The sequence below is a fragment of the Acyrthosiphon pisum genome, chromosome A2 (genome assembly GCF_005508785.2).
Source record: "Acyrthosiphon pisum isolate AL4f chromosome A2, pea_aphid_22Mar2018_4r6ur, whole genome shotgun sequence".
In the NCBI taxonomy this organism is placed as follows: domain Eukaryota; kingdom Metazoa; phylum Arthropoda; class Insecta; order Hemiptera; family Aphididae; genus Acyrthosiphon; species Acyrthosiphon pisum.
The window spans coordinates 35,785,574-35,808,825 of record NC_042495.1 but is presented as its reverse complement, the minus strand read 5'-3'; the positions used below and the strand labels follow the sequence as shown (position 1 = coordinate 35,808,825).

Below are 23,252 nucleotides of genomic sequence, written 5' to 3'. Positions count from 1 at the left end.
TATACTGTCGAACTGTAATCACATTAAAATACCGTTGAAATCAAATAACCTAGTAAACATTTTTTTACGGATGTCTAATTCAATCAGAATAACTCAGGTATAAAATAAAATAATAAATTTGGCGATTCAAGGGAATTTTTTTTTTAAATACCACAGAAAGTGATCAGAGGGTCATGCAGTAGGAAATCCGCACTAGATAAGACGAACGAAGTGGCAGGGCAGCAACAACGCAGTTCCATTAGCCGCGGTGATCATAATACACTATGTATACTATCTGTGACTCCTCTCATCTTTGAATCCCCCTCCCCTCCCAAAAAAAAAAATGCATTGTTGGTACGGCATTTTGATACAACAATTAAATGAATATCAATTAAATATGTTTTTTTTTTTTATAAACCCTCCTCCATTGATTCCAACATACGCTACTGCAGATGCACATTATTCATATTTCATATGACATGATAATAATTACTGGCTTATAATATGACATTTTATAGTACCCATTATACTTTGTTCATCGAGTACTGCGCCGCGACGGCAGAATTCAGTCAGGTCGCGCGTGGATCGTTTCTGACCGGTAACGTTTGGGGCGTTTCGGTCAGCCACTGTCGCGGGCAATCGGAAAACGAGCGGCTGAATCCGACTAGGTTACGTTATCACGTCAGTCACGCCACATGGTTGAAACCGTACCGCGGTGGTGACAAGTCGTGTATACTGCGGTTTTCGCGTGTGGGACGGCGTATTGGCACTCGAACGATGATCGGAAAAACCGTACGGGAAATTTGGAAAACATATACCTGCTAAATAAAAATAAAAAATAAAAACCATCACGTGCGTTCGGTTATAATAACATAATAATATAGATTAAAATAATTATATTCTATTCCTCACCCGAATATTTATAATCATCTTTTTAGAGCGTTTTTGTGCCGACGTGACGCAAAGGATCGCCCAGGTGAGTAAAGCTCGTATAGAGTGATATCGCATTTTAGAGGTCGCCTATATAGTGTATAATATTATCCGGTATAGACAATAGATTCATATGGTTCGTAAATAATAATACACACACACGTTTATTATTACTCATTCGACTTAAAACGTCAATGTGTCAAAATTATCAAACACTGCAAACACAACAAACTTAAAGGCAATGTACATTATACAATTATACACTATATTTGATTAAAGCTGCTGAGATAACTAAAATTATGCACTACATGATGTATAAAAGAAAAATTAAGACGAAAGTGAAGAGCGTGTTTAGTATTTTTGAACCTGATTGAAAAAAGTAAAAACGAATGTGAACAATTACAGAACATAACGCGTAAGATGAACTGTGTCATATACGATGCAAGTATTTTTTCGATTTTTTACAATCAGTAAGGTAATGTGAATTAGAATAATTATTATTTTCTCTATAATCTACATTATTGTAGTTTTAACTAATTTTATAAAAAAATTGTATCAGTCTATTTTGATTTAGTATACAATTTAAAGAATAAAACAGTAAAGTGATCCATGAGTCACATATTTTTGTATATTATTTATAAAATAAACAGAAAATAAGAGTTTAACAAAAAATATTATGTTAGCTACATAATAAGATACTATTACTATCTATTGAAATGTATGCGTTACCTAAATAATATTGAAATACTGTTGTAATAACATTTTTGTGCATACTATACAAATAATACTATGTAAAATAATAACCCAGTCAACAGATTTTTTATTTTTAAATTTAGATTATACATCAAATTAGTTATGTTAGAATTGAATTTGACTTTTCAATCTAAACCAAAAACCTCTTGGTCCATAATCACTTTGACTGATAGTTCAATATAGAATAACGGATTTTCCTTAGAACTATGTCATACCTCAATACCTGTAGTGTAAGTACCTATAGGAATAGAGAAAATGTGCATAAAAAGGGCAGAAAGGGTCATCGGTAATCAAAAATAATACCACAACGGGGATTTGGTTAATTTATTTCGAAGTGGAAGGGGAATAATAAGTTTATATTACTTAGGGTACAAGAAATTTAAACACCACTCTAAGCACTTGTCTGAAAACTCGTATACAATTACTAATAATTTGGAAAGATCCAAACATTTTTATTTGGCTTAATTCAAAATGTTACAAATCAAGATTTTAAATACAATTTTAAAATACATATTTTTATCAAATACAGTATTATAATTTATAACCAAATTCATTTTGTTGTCATCGTTTAGCTGTAAGTGATTTAAAATAAAATCAGCTGGCGCGATAGTGAACTCTGAAGTGAATTGAACGTTACTAGTAAAACAAAATTTTAATTTCAATTAATAATATTTTAACATCAATATGTAATAACCATAAGAATTTTAAAAGATTTATTTTTTTATTGTAAATTTTAAATTCTGATTGGTTTGCCATTAATTCAATGGTGCTATAATTCTTGCGAAAATATAAAACATATTATTAGAAATACAATTATTGACGTTTAAATTAAAGAATTAATATTGCTCGTTTTTTTTTATTCGTTCGTGATTCGTGAATAATACCATAGTGGATAATTATAATTTATAATCTTGTTGAATATTTATTATAGCCAAATGCTTAAATTATATTACAATATTATAACAGGATTGTCATTAGAATTTCAGTATTAATATATTATATATACAACTAAAAAAGTAAAAAGTATACACGACAAAATTATTGAATTTTAATTTGTGACATAACGTACGTCATAACTCACAACATGAAAAAAAAATCATGGCTATTCAAACTTTAAAAACCAATGAAAAAATGTACTCAAGATTTTTGATTAATTATTAAATTATTAAATAATAAAATAATTGGCTAAAACCATGCTCAGAGTTATTAATTTTATTAAAGTAATTATATTTTCCAAAAACGTTGATTATTTTTATGTCATATTTTATAAAGCTTGAACTGTTCAAACTGAAAAACAATGGACGATCATTACTATATAATTTTTCAATAACATGATTGACGAGTTATAATTTTCCTCGTAAAGATATTTTCAAAAGAACCGTTTAATTTTTTTCTCATCTTCGAAATTGGCACTGCAATACCGTTGATTACTATACTCGTAAGTCGTATTCGATGTTAAATCACGCGGAATCCAAACAATAAAGCTACAAAGTTTAAGTATATACGTGATATTGTTGTAACACCATCACGTATTGGTATCGGTATGTTAGTTATTCGAATCGGATGGTGTTCAGGAGCATATATATAGCATATATCTGATCGATATATATATGCGTATATAATGTAAGGGTGGTGAGATATCAGGTACGTTTGGTATTTTCTAATAAAATTACGATTTTGGTTTTACACTCACTCTGTAAAACGAGTAAACGAAATAATATAAGTAACACATTATTTTGTGTTTGTCGATATAAAAGTGTTTGTATACTATATTATGACGTTTACCTATAGTTCAGTGGTTCCCATTTCCCAACCTCTACTATTCTACGACCCGTCGCTCCCTTTGTAGATTTTCAAAAACCTCGCGCCTCTACTATAATTTCAAAAAATTAATTTCCGGACGTTGTTGTGGTATAAAACGATTAAGCATCCTGCAGACGAAGATTATGAGTGTTTAGCGGCTAAACACTCGTAATGTTTATCGATACCCGATAATCGGTCGATGCGGTCGTTATTAATTTTTAATTTTTTCCCTGCATTGTAATATAAAAATAATTAAATAAATACAAATTTTACTCTATTATGGCTGCTTGCGCCTCCCCAGCAATGCGTGCAGGCCCCCAGGTTGGGTAACACTGACCTAGTTAATATAAAATCAACAAATAATTAATAATTGCGTAAATATTTTAAAAATCAGCATTATGCCTATTATATTATAGTAATTACATAATATATGTACGTAATTTAGTTTTGCACTAGTATTTAGGTACCTAATCAGTAATCATGCAACTATTATATCATATTATATTACGATTTATGACATTGTTGCAATCTTAGTTCATACCTATACTTCGTTATCAAAATGTATCCTATGAATGATTATTAGAATTCATCTGAAAATTTGGTAACCAGAGGATATATGGACTCTGCAGATACCTTATATGTTATAGTATTGTGACTTGTGGAGTTCAATAAATTAAAAATGATTACGGAATGATAGGACAATATATGATTAGAAGGAACAAGATTCGCATAAAAAGTTATTATTTGGTGTTATAAACAATTTACTGGGCTGATATTACACACATAAATATATTTTTTAAGAAACTTTTGCGTCAAACTATAATTTTATTGTATACGTGGGTATTTATCGGTAATCGGAAAAAAATCCCCCGACCCTAGGAAAAAAAATCCCCAAACTACAATATTACTCAATAAATATTTTTTAAACGTTAATTTATATACCAACATAAAATGTGTATTATTATAGTAGTATAAAATGCCATTGTTAATTTTTCGAATATTATTTATAGTTATTTATTTTTTACTATTATTATTATCTATATTTTGAATAATATTTTGGATTTTTTTTCCGGGTTTGTTCATCGGGGGATTATTTTTCCGGGATTAGATTTATCAACTCGTGGTATAATACTGAACAGCATATTTAGTTTTATGAAAAGTGGTAAATACATTATAAGTCAAGTTCAAACGGTCTTAAATGTATCCACACGAATGCGTTTCTGTATTAAATATTAGGTTCCTGCAACTCTTGGACCTAGCATTAAGCTGCTGTATAATACACTTCACTACTTCAGTTCTTTACGCGTACTTAGGTATTGTAATGTATGAGTCATGCATGCAGTAAAGTGTTGTATTTACGGGGGGAGGCCCATGGGATCCAGACCCCCTCCCCCCTTGGCCCCATAAATACCTATCTAAACATTTAATATATTTATAAAATATATATTCTGTAGCGGAGACCCCCACTTAAATGTGTTTGGAAAATTAGCTGGACTCCCTCCATACGAAATTCCTAAATACGCAACTGATGCCGTAAAATAATAATAATAATAATAATAATAATATAATTATCAACTATATATATCTACTAGTCTTCAGTAGACAGTAACCCTTTCACCGTGCATTGGCCGTTGTGTTAGGTCAAAATGTCGTGTTACCTACTCTTAGCTATATAATGTTATTTTTTCTTTATTATGTAATATTATATGGACATTGGTGATAACATATTATGTCAACTCTTCAACTAAAATAGAAAATTAGCAAAATAAAGTTGTCGAAAGTAGTTGAACCTTTCGGCTTTCGTTGACACATATGTGGTAATTATATAGGTAATATAGGTAATATATAATAGGTAATGTAAAATATAATAGCAATATAGGTTTGATATTAAATTAGGATGATATATTTTACAGCGTATTACCTAATATGTATGTTAATCAGCATCCGTCGTCAAGTCTTACTTTTCGTCAGCTTAAATAAGTCACTTATTCAAAACACGATTTATTAGAAAAAAAATTCACTTCATCGACTTACTGAGTACTGAGTAACCCTGTGCACTTATTTACTATCGGATAACGAAAGCGCAAACCTCTGTATATATGTTATGACATTGAAATCCACAAACAACATGAATGAAAATAATAATACCTTCAAAGTGAACCTCGGAGACCCACACTCTCTCAATTATATTTTGTGTGAATGAAATACAATTTAATATAAAAAATATTATAATATGTACGATATAAAATTTTTTTTTATGTATATAAAGTCTTCTTTCACTAAATGCAATATATAACTTTTCATTGCCGTTGCAGCCACATATATAAATACTATATATATTAATACTGGCTTATAATATACTTGGAGTGTATTCTACTGAAATATGCTACTATGATATACGTTTTTCAGTTAGTGTGTGACAACAGTATAACACTTTAGAGGATAAGGATAGATTCTCTAGGTCTTCCACTAGTTAACTTTCTCTGCTAAATGCATAATTAAAAATTCGTTATAGTCATTATTCTTTTAATAATATGTTATAAATTACATTTTTTCATTAATATAAGGTCCAGGAGAAATATTTATCCTTCAAAACAACCAGTGGTCTACGGAAACGTCCCTGGTAGTTGCGGACACTTGTGGCCCATGACAATTGATTATATTGTGTAGGTATAGGTAATTATTAATTAATACTTAATACTTGACCCTCTATAATAGAGCTCGTATTATTCGAACCTTTCCGAATAATGCTTTACCAATTCAATTTTTTAAGTGGAACGTTTTTTATTTAAATCAATGGCGGTAAGTAAAAACCTAAAAAAAATTTTCTCAAATTCTTTATAGAGATTATTAAAAGTTTTAACATTTTTGTTTAATAAATCATAATAAATATAATTTTATAAACATGATTTAATAGAAAATTTATTTCTCATATATTATCATAGTCTCCAAAGTTTTTATTACCAACATTTAATATTATAATTGGTAAAGTTGCTAATTTATTATTTTTGATTTAATAATTTAGTGGTAGGTATTTAATAGGTACCTACCTACTTAAATATTATAATCAATATTCGAAACATAAAAAACCGATTTATCTGATGGGTGATGCCAAATTTAAATAATTATTTTATAGTTAGGTAAAACTACATTATATTTGTATTTCTGTTTTAATTGAAAACATCTAAAAATAACGAAAAATGTTGAAACGATTTTTTGCTAATATGTCAGATTTTTACAATGTTTCTAAAGTGTAGCTTCTTACAACGCGTATTGAGGTGCTATCAGAAAATAAAGCAGCCAAGAGAAAGACTGGCATTCTCGTTGATATAATATAATTTTAAAAAAAATTTTTATATATCACAGAAATGGTCGGTGAGTGGTGGCAGCGAACTGAACATAAGCCCTGCAGGTGCGCCAGGCTGTGGCTAATAAGCTTAACGACTTTCCGATATCCAAATTGTCGATTTTTACTAACTCATCGTGGGAAGACAATTTTCATCCTTCAATAAATTGAAGGCCTCCCTGCAATGCTTTGCACGCGGTTGCGTAATTCAATATTAAATTATGTGTGTGTTCGTGGAAATTTTAATGATCGGTTGTTTATTGATAATTTGCGGTTGGTAAAATGTGCTCCACAGTAACACGCGTGGTTATACATTTTTGTTTGTTATTTTTGTCACCAGTACTCGCCACCACAGAATCCCGCGACAAGTGAACTAGTCTGATTATCGGACTCATTTAAATATTTAATTTATATTACAGTGCGTTCAAACAACGTTGCAAAATGTTTTACAATGTTTAATATGAAATTTGGTGTGCGATACTGTCAGACGCACGGGACTGTAATTATATGCAGGCATATTGTATAAAATTAGTTTTAACTGAAAACAAATATTTTCGAATGCTCGCAAAAGCATCAGGAATTGTTATAAATGTATAATGAAACCTAGTGACATAAGAACGAGCCTTGTAGCAGACCTGCCACTACAGTGTTTCGGCTGATTATTGATTTAAGTACTAATCGTCGGATAATCCACAACCCCTTACCTGGTATGATTACAATAAAAAGTTGTGGTCGGAAGGACGCGCGGGGGAAAGACGACAGTCACTTTTCCGCGATTATGTCAAACAGATATAATATTTCAGAGCGTTATTTGCGGAAAGTGTACACATTGTATGTATTTTTAATAATAAGACGTATTTACTGTCTTGCTGCATTGTGATTAAACGTTGCGGTGTGTTCGATGTTCCAGACACTGCTTCATACTTTTCCATACCTGTAGATGGTAGATGTAACAACGAAGGTTCACGAGAAATACTTCAATGGATTTTTAATGGATGTTTCAAATTGATTTTGATTACATTTTACAAATCAATAAATAATTACAATTGTCTTCTAAGTATCTTTTTTTGGCATAATTCATTCAGGACACTATATAAAATATTTTTAATCACACAGTTGTACTGAATTATACATATACCTATATATATATAAACATTTTATTTCATTATAATATTTATATCTACGTATCCACCTGTAAAATTAAAAAAGTTTTAAAGTAAAAATGAATAAAAATAAAACGTTTGAAATTAATAATAGGTAGGTAGGTAAATAGACATATTTCCGAAGTAATTCGCATATAAATAAAGCTTTGTCAGAAATCGCTATTTAATTAAAATATAAATTAAATCTACTTGTAATCATATTGTTCCAAATTTAATATTTATATATTAAAATTGTTATTATTTATCTATATAGATACTATAGAATTTTACTTTGTGCTTTTAACATCTATACAATTTTAATCAACATTGTTCATAACATATTTAAACAGAAGACGAAAAATTAATAAATTTTATAAAACTTGTACATTTTTAGTTGTATTCAGTATTCTTTAACTTTCATAAAAAATATGTTGTAATAATAAGACAATATAAAAGTGCCTACATATAGTTTGTTAAAAACTTTATAAAATATAAAAATATAAAAATAATAATAAGCTATTAAAAACTGAAAAGCGACATACACTATCAAAGTAATTTAAAGTGTAGTGAAATAATTATACGAAAATGATAAAGGTAAATAGAAAAGTAACAATTATAGAACAAGAAAAGGGTAAGGGGTAAAGTGATAATTATTTACGTAATAATATTATATGGACAGGGAGGTCGATGACCGATTCAAATATGGTTCTAAGAGTGAGGCGCTATGACAAAACCTGCTACTATAGTGTGTACGTGTTAAATGGTATAATAAATTATTAATATTTGTTTAGATAATACGATATTATAGTATATTATAGATGTGTATATTATGTATTTAAGCGTTCTGGTTTATTTTATGTTGATTGGTGATTTTAATTAATTAAAAGGGTGCGTATAATTATTCCACTACTTTATTGTATTTCGTATCTTATAATAATGTACCTATATATACAAATATATTATGAAATATTATAATCGGTTTACCTGGTTATGTAGTTGTATTCATGGATACGGGGTTGATTTCGATGCTCGAAGTCACTGCGGCGTATATATATATATTCATATTATGTGTTTTAATTTGTATATTTAATACTTAATATATTAAGAGATATTTTTTCTCCAGAATTTTACGTATAACATTGATGTGATTCAAACACTAATATCATATGAATTTGCTGTTTAAGATTTGGGACGTGACTATAATTATCGCTAGCTCTTAAAAATCCCTACATTTGCAGCAATCGTACATAGTCAACGACTAATCGAATGTAATTTATGATCTAGTGATAATTAAAGTAGTATGCATTTAAAATTATACTTATCTAAATAAATAAATATGATTATGATCTAATAATAATATAAATGTGCAATATATGTTGCTGTGCACTTATAACTATACTATAAACTAAATTCTGCTCTTAAGAATCCCTAAATTCGCAGCAATCTTTCACAGTCAACTGCTAATCGAATGTAATTTAAGTTAATGAGCACTTACAACTATGCTTATATTCTAAACAAACAACTATAATTACGATCTAATAATAATAATAATATACATATGTGTGCATTAATACCATAACTATGCTATTATACAACGATAGTCACAGAATTTAATATTGTAAAAGAATTTAATAAAACTGAGTTTTGGAGAGTATATTTTGGAAATGTTATGGTGTATAGAAAATGCTGATATAAATATTTAATTTTTATTTAATGTTGCCAAACTTATAAGCAATCTTGTATTAAATGTTCACGTTTTTGACAGATCGAAAATGTTATTTATTGACAATAGTTAAAAAAAAAACTAATAAAAATGGAAATTTTCTCAGGACTATTATAATTAATAGTTCAAAATATTAAAAATATTTTGAAAATTTGTTGGTGTATAAAAAATTCAAATTTTTTCTGAACATTTGATGTATCTATGGTTATTTTTTTAGTTCTTCCAAAAAACTAAATCGATTTTTTCGAAAACCAGCTTTCCTAAAATTTCAATTATTACTAAATTTTTTTTTGCTTTTCTTGATGCTTTTGAAAATACAAGAAGTTTTTACACTTTTTACAGAATATTAAATAAAACTATTAAATATTATTGTAGTTGACAATAATATTTTTTCAACCAATTATTTCGAATACAAATAAAATATTCGAAATAAAAAACCAAAGTATTCAATACCAAAAAGTATTTAATACAAAAAAAAGTATTTAAATACTTTTACTCAAATACTTTTACTTAAATACTTTACAGGACTGGTAGTCAATTAGCCACTAGATTTGATTGCTCGTAAGGGAATTGCTGAGTCTGAAATCTGTGTTATTAAGTATAATAATATCGAAGACTTGATGTTAAATAGAATTATGTAATATATTGTGTATTTAAACAAATAATGGATCTGTAGTTGTAAAAAAAGGCTGAAAGGCAAAGAAAATAACTAGGTACGTATGCGTTTATAATTTTTGTCATTTTTTATAAAGAAAAATGTATTATGTTCGTGTACCTACTTATCATATTACATGTGATGTTTGCCTGAATAATGAAAAAGCAGGAAGCATTTATTGTGTTTTTTGTGTAAAAACTTATTTTTATTCAAATTTCCATAAAATATTATACTCACGAAATATTCACGAATCGTGTCTTATGTAATAACCCTGTATAACCACTAACAATGGATTTTCGTTAACACCCTCTTACTCGACGACTAAAGTCATTAGTACCAACTGTGATATTATTATAAGCTTAGAAGCTCGTTTTAATTTTAATAATTTTCGCGTTTTTATTTTTACTTTTATAGTGTCAAAAATATTTTATTTAAAATATACAATCCGTTTTTCTTGAAATAACAACCTATATAATTTTTGTTGTGTGATACCTATAGTCGTACTTACTATTTTCAAATCTAATGGTGGGAAATAATTGAATAAAATTACATTTATGAGTTATTACATGTACTTATTAAAATAACTGAACATGCTAAAATATAATTTTTTACGAAGTAGGTAATAGCGATTAAAATATGAATAACTAAATGGTCAATATTACCTGATTTATGATGAATTCAATTTCACAGACAAAACCAAAGCAATTGAAATTAAAATATAGAATACTATGTACTATCTACAATTATTATAGTACGGCTACTACATTATTTTATTAAACGTGTTAGTTAAAAGTTAAAACGTGTCATAGGCACATTAAAATAATAATATGTTCGTGTGAGCTGGTCATCGTTTGTGCATTGTCAGTTTACCTGTGCTAAAAATTGTTCATCGACATATCACGTATCGAACATCAGAATATTGGGTATATAAAACAAATTAAAAATTACAACACAAGTTGTACCTACATCCATATTAAAGAACTTTTAATAGATACCGAATTCTAGTTGAACTTAAATTTTCAATAATTGTTATATATTCACATAATATAATACGTATGTTATGTATTAAATTAAAAATACATTGGCTTATTCAATTAAATGTTAAATAGTCATAATTACAATACATAGGCAATATACATAGATACTGCGATAACATTGTATGTGTTGGTCGACAATCCTGATTATGAGTCACCCAGTTGTTTAATTTTGTTATGATATACCTAAGCTTATTATTTTTAACAGAAATAGGCATTTAATCAATATTTGAAGTTTGAATAATATAACTGTCAAATTGTAAGCTGAAAGTTAATAAACAAATTGGATTTTTGGGTATTCTTACTAGGTAATCTCTTCCAGTTATACTGTTAAGATATATGCTGATGCAAAAATTATGTATGATAGCTAGTCGTGATAAATGGGCAATGCGCAAACGACGCGTAACTCTCAAATCGAACGAAGCTCAGTGACAGTCTTACAAAATAAGTCTAAATGAACAAAGTGATGCGCAAACGATGTCCGGTTGTCTCATTGTTTGTATTACCAAACACAATACTATATAATTGTTATACCTATGTTAAAAGTTATAAGTTAGAATAGGTTAAAGTTAAAGGATTATCGAATTACATTTTTTACCCTAATAAATTGGTACCTACCTAGTTGAATCGCACTTGGATTAATAAAAAGTAATGGTCAAACTGGGGTCAAAAGCAAGTAAAGATAACCCTGAACTTGGTTCAAAATAGGAGTTTCAACAATATTGTTTGAAAAAAAAATATAATTTAAACTTTGAAAACACTAATTTTCATTCCCACTTACAGGACGAACAATGGTTTTATCAATAATAATTTGCGTGGTTACAAATTAGTTTTTTTTTCATAATATATATATATTGTTATTTAATTATAGCCGTTGCCCGTTAGCCGTATAGGGCATAGGTGCCACTAATCTAAACTTTTACTGTTATCAGAGTATTAACCCAGTTTATTGTAGACGGTATCACAAGAAAAACCAAATATTAGATATTTTTCGTACACATCTCTTATTTAAGTCAGTGCAATTTTGTTTATTACGATTTAAATCCAGTCTCTTATAATTTCTACAAAAATTAATTATATTAAATCATATTACATAGGTACTATATAATAATATATACATATACATATAAAAAATGTATGAAAATAATAATTATTAATTCAGTAGGTAATAGATGGGAAGGGAAATAAGTATTTTTAAAACGTCTAAATTAAGTTTATTTTTCGAACGTATTTGTTAAAACCTTTATTTTACCCATGTGCAGTTTGACCATCACCTTTTTTAAACCCAATTGCTATTTAACCTTACCCAAGTAAAACCATTATTGTGAACATAATATATAAACATGAAGTTACGTTGATCTTATAATTACACGTTATTATAAACCATGACACACGAAATAGGTAATGACACGACGTTCATTATCATGGGGCGTTCAATTAATATTATAATTTGTTCATGTCTTATAGTTTTACAAAAAAACAAAAAAAACTTTTTATTTGTAAGGCGTTTGATTTGATACAAGGTCGACCAGGATAAGTGATCGTTATTGTAGTATTTATGTCTTATAGATGTATGATATTTAATACTATATATATTAGGGTGGTCCTTAATGTATAGGTGATGACATTTTTTTAAAAATTTTTGATCGGGCCATCCCCTAGAATTTGTTCAAAACAACAAAATAATGAATTGTGTATAGTTTCATAAAAATTGATCAACCCTAAGGCGTGCCTCAAGAGGGTTGAAGTTCAAAGAAGGGTGCTTTTCGGTTTTTACAATTTTGGCCTAAAATATTTAAGATAGGCAAAAAAGTGCTTTAGCATAATATTTTTTAAATTTAATATGCTATAAAAAATTTTACTTGTACTTTTTTATTAAACTACTCATTCCAATGCAAAATGAAAAAACTCGTATTTATAGTATATTTTACATGATTAGTTCGTACATGATATACTTTGTATTGCTAAAATTAACCACATAACCATATAAAAACTTTTCTAATAGCTTTTAAATAGGGCACTGTAGTTAACAAAGTTAAAACGCACGCTAATCTGTAAAATATTAATAAATAATTATACCTACTAACCTGTTCTAACCTGTCTATACTTGCGCAGACAACGTGCATAATGGATTGGGGTTAACTAATTCGGTTATTGCAGTTTGTTGTGACACTACAGCATTTAATAATCATTTGAAGGGTCACGCACGTCTTATTAGAGCAACATCTCAAAAAAGATGTTATACCTCATGTGTCGTTATCATATCTATGAGCTAGTATTGAGGTGTGTCTTTGAAGAAAAATTTGGCATTACGTCAGGGCCCAATATTACACTTTTTAATAAATTTCAAGAATAGGTACTGAAGCAAATTAAATACTACTCATTTTAATCCGTGTATTGAAGATAGTAATGTTTGTACATCTTTATCACACACGAAAAATGATGTAGGTACCTACTTCAGTTTGCTGAATAATGCTGAAAAAACTAATTTTGTGAAGACTACAGGGAACTAATAGAACGCACGATTATTTTTCTCGGAGAACTCCACATCTAAGAATATAATTTCGTATTCCTGGTGCTTCCCATCCATGCTAGATGAATGGCCAAGGCAATATATTTCCTAAAAATGTTCATTTTTCGTACCAATTCAAAATGTCAGCACGTCAGCAGAAGGCATGCCAAGAATCATGCATTTTTTATCATTTCTATTTAGGTACGTAAAAAGTTGGTTTCGAGCGCATTTGGCAAATGAAGCCATACATTTAAATGTATTAGTGATTTTATCAACAGCTTATCATTAAAATTATTTCATCGGTTTAACACCAAAACTGATTTTTTAAATGAAGATCCTGAATTATAGAATAACAATCAGCATTTTTTACATAATAAGTACAAAATAATACATATATATTGTATATATTGTATAAAATTATTAATTATAAATGGAAAAATGGAAAATATAGGCGCGGCGTCATTTTTATTATTAATTATGTACTAATAAAAATATACTAAAAACGAGTTTTTTTATTTTTTGTATTAAAGTGAGTGTTTAAATGAAAAAAGTACAAGTAACATTTTCTATATGATATTTAATTTAAAAAATATTATGTAATAGCACTTTTTTGCCTATCTTAAATATTTTAGGTCAAAATTACAAAAATCGAAAAGCCACCCTTCTTTGAACTTCAGCACTCTTGAGGCTTAGGGTAGACCAATTTTATTATTACAAAACTTCACACAATTCATTTTTTTATGGTTCTGAACAAATTCTATGGGTGGCCAGATCAATTAATTTAAAAAAATAAAATAAGGACGACTTTTGTTCAAACTATACATGGCCATCACTAATAAAATATTTTTTTTTTTTTTTTTTTTTATTTATTTGAAGTAATCTACAATCTATACATTTCTTAGTATAATAAGTAGGTTTGATAGGTGAAGTAAGAGTGATGTGAATAATATGATTAGGGAAGATACCCAGTGGTAACACCCTGTGAATAAAATATAAAAATTTACAATTAAAGTGTTGACGGTTTTTATACCTAATATTTACGAAATCTAATATAGGTACATTGTAAATTTATATCATTAAAAGTGTTTAACGTTGAAAAACATTTCAATGTTTAAAATATAGTTATACTTATGTGTAAGTGTATACTTATGTATTATAATATGTAGTATATGACTACTATTTTTAATTTTTTATGGTCAGGCGATGGGAGTTTTTAAAACTATTATTTTTAAATAGAACAATAACAATCGAAACCTCTGTAACATGCAGAGCCAAAAATAATGATTGCTTACTACATGCTCTGTATAGTTGTAATACTATATAGGTACGCTATTTTTAAAAAAAAAATAATAAAATATGTACATTTTCTGTGTTCCTAGGCTTTTTTATTCAAATTATTTTGATTATTAAGACCGTGGATATAAAATAATAAAAACTTGAATGTCTTCGGTAAAAAATATTTTATTTGCTTGATGTGGGCCGTTGGGTCATCCTGGAAATCTATTATATATATATTAATTTTTGTCGGTTCGTAAGCCCCAACAGGTGCGTGCCAGAGGGAAATATTGAGTTATTAGAAAACTTATAAAACCATTCCAACCCTCCGTATATTTATTAATAAATAAAACGATTTAATATTTGTATCACTGTGTTCGTGAAATACTAAAAGTCAACTTAAAAAAATCTAAGAAATTATAGTGGGGAGTGTGTCATGTCATGCACTCATGCAGTTCTCACAACTGTCATGAAATTCTGTAGGCTGTACAAAATACCAAATTACTTTAGTATACGAATATAATGCGTACGAACGATCGTAATACTATGCATAAATTCGTATGCCGTACAAAATGGACCCCCATATCCTTATATTAATAATGAGCCTCCGACTATCCAAACCACCCACCCACTAAAAATCTCAGAGGCAATGGCCTCTAAAAAACCTCTTCACCACACCACTGCAACAATATGTCGGTACAATATAACATTATTTTACTGGACACTAATGCTAATAAGTAATAATATTATATTACTCGTAACCAGTAACTACGCGAGGTCGAGATTTACTCCAGTCAAACTTATCGCATGTTACTGCCTCAAATTGTTATCGGATTTCTTAAAAATGTATACCATTCAGTATCATCCGATAACCAGATAACATAACCGTCTGACGTCTTCCAATAAATTGATATATAGAATAAACACCATCATTATTTTAGTATAATTGTAATGTTCGTAATTGTCTCCATTTATCCTTTGTACACAAACTGAAAGCACACTGTTTAGTGTTGTTATTTATTATTATTTTTTATAAATGTTGTATCATTTACACGTCTTATGCATGAGAATAATTGTAAACTTGTCAACTTAAAATTATAAGCTTGTAAAATATTATAAACTTGTAAAGAATGTATTTGTTCATAATATACATATTCTGTCTAACACTAAGTACTAATTATTAATAGTAATAAATAATAAAAAATAAATTAATAATCTACATTTTTTAATAAAAATTATAGTTTGTTCTAAAGGTGCAATCTTAGGACTGATTGTTGGCAATATTTGTATGGAGTATGGATAAAGCTGCGATTTTACGAACCCTGATTTTTGAATGTCAACCGATCTTATTGAATTAAAACGATAAATTCACATAGGCTTATTGATTTCAAATAAACGATGGTGATTATATGAAATGATTTTGAACATTTTGATATTTATTCAACATTGAATGTATTCCCGAATTCTTTAAGACGGGTCCATACTAGGACGAACATTGTTGTGCATGCGCGTACATGTTGTGTACATAAGCACCACGGTGGCCGACAATTGAACACGACCGAAAGGGGGGTTAGCTCCACTAGGGTTTATAGCTAAGGGTCACCCCACGGGGTGATTGATAACGGATGCAAGGGTTTTGAATTTGAAAAAAAAAATCCTTAAAGTTGACCGATCGCGAACTCGTATAATAATAATATATAAGATCGGTCGTCATATAACAATAGAAGTCGAGTTATTTTCGTTTTAGGTGGATTTGGGAGGAAAGTCTTGTTTTTCTGATGTCCTACCACTAAAAAAGTATAACACGTGGGTTTTTTCCCACCGAACGCGGTTGCCAAACATCGAATCTCCCCCCCCCTTGACAATACCAAACACACATAAGCACGACAAGGACGAAACGAGGTTATTGCGCTCTAGACCCGACCGCTACCCAAAATTATATATTTTTGAATTTAAAATGTTTTTTATATTTTAATAAACGCGTCTAATAGATGTTCTATGACCAAACGTATTATTAATAATTAATTATGCCATAGCATTAAACAATTAAAATAATGCTATGTGCAGGCTTTCATCGTTGTAATAGTTATTATACATACGACAGAAATTATAGCATCATTAATAATCGCTTCTTTAATAATATATAATTAATTATTAAATATATTCCTGCTATATAATATAATATTGCTTACCGCTCCAGTGTTAAATTGATAGGTAATTGATAGGTAAAAGTAAAATACAACAATATTAGCTAAAAATTACAATTAATATACCTACCCTTAAATTTTCTAATAATTACTTATTTTTCATAATGTTCCTCCCATCAAGTCCAAACCCTAAACTCTAAAATTGAAGGGTGAAAATGCAAAAGGTGGTATTGCCAAAAACCAAAAATGTTCACAAATCAAGGAAAACATTTTCTGACGACTATAAGCACTCAGAATAAGTTTATTTATATGTAAAAAATAAAAAGTAAACGATCGAAAGTGTCAAAATAAACCTATCTCCAATTGTAAAGATTGTTTTTAAAAATTTCTTTAAAAATTTCTTGTCAAACCAAAACGTGGTATTGCAGGTTTTGAAAAGGTAATTGCAATATCACGTTTTAAAGTTGTTCCTATTTCTGCAGTTGATGAAAAACGCATTATTGCCGGCAATACCACGTTTTGAAGAAAAATTTAATATTGGCAATAGTACGTTTTGCAATGATATTAAGTATGCTCCAATACTAATAACATGGGTAATAATACGTTTTGACTTGAACATGATAATACCACGTTTTGCTTTGAGATTAAATGTGGCAATATAACGTTATGCACTGAACCGCTGTTTTTCAATCAATTTTACTCATAAAAATAATCAATATTGTTTAATTTTGATCGCAAATTCGATATCTAACTCAATTTTCAAATTTTTAGCAATACCACCTTTTGCATTTCCACGCTTCAATTTCGGGTTTCCCTGCTGCAGAAGATTATTGCGGACTTGGCACACGCTCATGGCTCATCTAATCTTCTTTTCGAACGTTCTAATAGTCGACACATCACTTACGATCTACTCGCCTGCAAGACGGCCGTGGTTGAATTCGGCATAGGATTTTCGTACTTACGTACTTTTGACGTAAACTATTATTACTATTATTATTATTATTATTTGTGTAGTTGTTCGTGAAACAACGGCGTGGTGGCAGGCGGGCGCGATAGATGGACGTGCACGCCACAGCGGTGTCGGTGATATAAAGGAAACGTGAAATAACCTCGCCAATCATTTCGGTTGATCGGTCCAAATAGCGATTAATCTTGACAACGCGCGTACCAGTACGTGGGTATATTATGGTGGCTGGGATTTATCGATTTATCGTTCATATACCCACCTACGTCGTTCGTCCAAAGACCTTTCCGATATTCGATCTGGCCGTTTGCCGAATTTATAACACGGCAATTCTTCTTTACAGTAAACACTAATAATTATCCGAAAAATACATTATTATTTTTTTTTTAATAAATATATTAGGTATACTTTCCAAACGGCTCTCGTAAATTTTCATCACTTTGTATCACTATGACACTATCGTTTTAAATTCTTTTACTTATTTTAATGACGAAATACATTTTTTAATATCATAATATGCTGCAAGAGAATAATATTTTCTTTGAGAAAGTTTTACTTAATTTTACTCTCACTCAAAAGAATAGTTAATTATAGTTATATTTAAGTGTATTTAATGTAATTTCTAATTGCTAATCAGTGGTTAGTTAATTTAATCAAACTTGTTGAAATCTGTATATAAGTACATTAAGATTGTCCAAAAAATATTCTACTTTGGAGTTTGAAATTAAAAATGTATGTTGTCATTTAAAAATTAATAAAAACTCTAAGAAATAAGACGGCCGTAATAATAATATAGTAATAAACTAATTTTTTTTTAAAACTTGATTACTTTTTGACATGATGGTTTTAACTGTTAAAAGAATCACCCGGTATAATATTATATTGTACCTAATAGATGATATTAGTGAATGGCTGCGTCGGCGATCCTGGTGGAGGGGAAAAATCACCAGACGTTAGATAGGATGGCAAAAGAGGATTTTCTTCCACAAGTAGGTAGTGTATAATATGGCATCACTCTTAGCCACTACCCTTCTCACACAACAGTCATCCGTCTCGCGCCGCATCGTCCCGAAAGGAAGTCCATCATCGTGAGGGTTTTTTCTTCTTTTTATCGTGTCAGCCGAGCAGCTCAAATTTTCCACGTCATTCACATTGACATCCAACCCGTATTATATTATGACGCGACACACGTATACGTCCCATTATTTTTTCGGTGGCAACGTTTTACAACGTATAAATAATTTAAGGGATAATGGCGTCTTTGACTTACCATCGTTCACCGTTGTCACGGACCATGGACATTTCATCTGAAATGATAGAATCAGTAATCGTTTTTGTCTTTAAAGATGTTATTAAATATTAATTTCATAAATCTAATTTTTACATTATGCAATAAATAGTAAATAAATCTTGATAGAATTAAGTCAACTATATTTACCACTAATAATTAATAGTATTCCTATTGACCGACATTTTGTTATGTGGATTGATAGATTGAGCCATCGCGATCTAGTATTGTCATGACACGTATAGATATAAATTAGGTAAGGTACCATAGACAGGTACTTAGCAACAAAACTAATTTAATTATTGGTGTTTTTAAAATGTTGTCAATGACATGAAACGTATCGTTATATTCGACATTTTAGTACCTACCTATAGTTAGTTTCCGATCGTCGTCCTGGTTTCGTGTTCTGCGATTTTTTTTATTTTTAAAATTGTTAAAGAAAAGCAATTAGTATGTGGTTGTTATTAATTTTTAGTGCATATTTGTATGCTTTTAATGCATATTTTTACATTTTTATGAGCATATTATTTTAATGGTTTGTTGTACTATAGTCTATAAGTCACTGGTTCTGACACTCAAAGAAATATACACAAATTAGCTAACTATTATAGGCGGTGTATATGGTTTATGTATTAGTCGTACATATTTTTATCATATTATAGTGTAGATTATAAACTAAAAATTTATTTTATAATAGCGTCAAAAAAATATATTTTTTCTAGTTCACTCTCTAGTATTGTAGTATAAATAAAGCAATATTTTTAGTAGCATTTAGTGAAAAAATTGAGTATTTATTATATTATGCTTATTATAAAGACTTGCTGAATTTCTGCATTCTTATGGTTTTCTCTTTGTTTAATTTCTAAAATGGAAGTAAATTATTTAATAATAATAATAATTGCATTTTTAAATAAAGGTAAATTATTAATTTGGTAGAATGTTAATTCTTCTCGAGTTCATGCCTTACAACCATGTAAAAAATGAAGAAGGTAAACGCTAGTGCATAGTTTACTAACAGTATATAACTTTTGAAAATCATAAATTTACTTTTGTTAAACAAATATTTATTTGAGAAAACTTAAGTAAATTTTGTTTCAGAGTTAATAAATAGATTTAAAACAATTATGGTATAGATGTACCTTAAGTTATTTTTTATGTAATAAATGTGCGTTTTTTATTATATTATTATAATACCATATACATAAATATCTTGTTCCTAGATGAGTGCAATAATTAAAATAATTTTAAGTTTATCAAATTGATATCACTTAAGTACTTAACTATAAAATTAACGGCTATTATAATAATTTAAGAATGTTTATTCTGATAAAACAATACATAACCAAACTGTAATAATTACATTTGATATATAAAGAACAATAGCATAATAAACGATATTATACCTACTATCATTATCAATTCTTCAAAGGAAATTATTATGTAAAATTATTTTGCATAAGCCCTAAATTAAATTTACATACTCTAATGTTGATGGTGAACATAAGGGATAATGATAATAATAATTGAAATTTCAATACCTAACTAAACACTCATTAATTTGTAACAAACAGTGCCATTGTTTAAGTATACTACCTATTTGATTGAAATTCCGTAAATACTAGATAGGTAAGTACAAACGGCATCAAATAGAAACCCACAATGAATTAGCTCTCAATGGGTGCAATATTAATCTCAACCTTAACGTTATGCGAAACCCTTCCTTAAACCCATACCATTATTATTTTAATATATATATATATTTTTAAATAAAATTAATATTAGAAAAAAGCTTAGATTAGCCCACTGCGAGCTCTCCTATACGTAGTCATCCCTAGCTGATAATGAGGATGAGCAAGGATTATGAATATAGAACACTGTGTGAAGGTAGTAAGCTTATGGATGTATGTAGGCAGCACTAGTCCTCAATGGACCGTAGAACCTTAAAAATACGAAAAACAATATTATTTATAATGTAAATGGAATTAGCGTTAGATAGTAGGTAGCTAGTGTTATTTATCCAATTTACCATAGAAAGTGAAATAAGCGTGATAAATTATCTTTCTTTAACGAAAATATGTTTATTAAAATATAATATGATAATACAATCCCTACAGTTGGGTTGTACCTACCTTATTCAAACAATTTTGTATTTAATTAACGCACAAAAACCCAAGACTTGGAGACACTAAGCTTTCATTGTAAATATCGTCCACACACTAATATGCAAATATACGTTTATGTAATTAATGCAAACAATAACTGTGTAAAAAAGAGTACCTTTGTATACTTATTAGTTATTACTATAGTATTAAGTTATTACTTATTATTTATTTTAGAACAAATTTCTGAAGTCCGAAAAAAATAATATGTACTTGTATTGTATTTTAATATACAATTATTATACTACGCTGGTTTTTATTAAAAAAATTAATACTATGTGAATTATTTTTTTATCATTGTATTTAACTAATAAATTATTGTTAAAATTATCATAGAATATTTACAAACAATCTTACCCTAAAATAGATATTTTGTAAATTGTTTTAGCCGGAATGATCTTGTATTTCGATTTTATATCTTTAAAAATAAATAGATTCTGAGAAAAATTACAATACAAAATTACATAATGATAATAATTAGAAAATACGTTAATCCAGTTAACGTATCTAAACAATAGACGTAGGTATGTACTAATATAATATTATACTTTCATGTATAAGTACTATGCACAGATTGTTGTACAAACAATGGCAAACTGATTGACACATATTGCTGTTCAAAATATTGTTAGATGTTGTTTTAATAACTACAGACATTTATTTATCTGTCACCACAACAGAAAGTTTAAAGTGAGTACTAAAGTTTTCATAACACAAACGAATGAAACTGTATTTTATATCAAGTAAAATCTTGAGAAATAATTGTGGAACGCAAGTGTGCCTAAATATTATACTTTACATGGTATCAGATCGGTTTCACTATTAAAATCTAAAAACAGGTTATGTTGATGTAGATGTAATATATTTCGACAGAAAAATGAAGAAATTAATTTTGAAAAATAGCAGGACTGATTATATTCATTGCAAATTCGCAAATTCGTAAACATAATAGGTATGTTTTATCGATTTATTGATTTTAAATGAGTTGGAACAAAATAATTATTGAAGTACCTATACCTACCTATAAATTAATAAAAAACAATTTGGAACACTATTGATTGTCTTATATCATTTTCGCAATACGTTAGAATACACAGAAAAAAATATTCAGATGGTGTTCAGAAAAACAGTTATGTAAATCAATTTATTGTAGCTACAACATAAATTATTTCCCTGTAACTTTTATTTCTGTCATTCAAATTTAAGCATTCTGTTGAATTTAAAAGAATAATTTTGTTGAATTGTATTATGATAAAGTAACTAAATTAATGTTTCTATGACCAAATTGATTGTAGACTCTACTCAATTGCATCAGGTACAATATATATTATAATGTTGGACGTTGGAACATGACGTTATCTAATATAATGCATAAGATATTACGATTAATTTTACAGGAACTCAGCTTTACAGTTTACACTCCATGTAAATAAAATAGATATTAGGTATTATTTATTTTTCGATAAAAATAAAAATTTTTTTTAAAATTTATGTTTATCAAGTTTTTAATGTTTTTCTTTGCCTTAGTCGTACACTATTCTT

General features: G+C 28.5%; 1 protein-coding gene across 6 annotated transcripts in view; it reads left to right on the top strand.

Annotated features, from left to right (window-relative positions):
- Positions 1 to 603: 603 nt before the first annotated feature.
- The window catches only part of LOC100163866 (neuropeptide CCHamide-1 receptor-like), a 168,527-nt gene continuing 145,878 nt past the window's right edge, over positions 604 to 23,252 (top strand). For 5 of the 6 annotated variants that reach the window (XM_029490524.1, XM_029490523.1, XM_029490527.1 and 2 more), the window contains exon 1: positions 605 to 955. The gene's annotated coding sequence lies outside the window, so the exon portion shown is untranslated. Of the gene's footprint in view, positions 956 to 23,252 lie in introns of all 6 variants that reach the window. The other variant, XM_029490528.1, reaches the window with a different exon arrangement.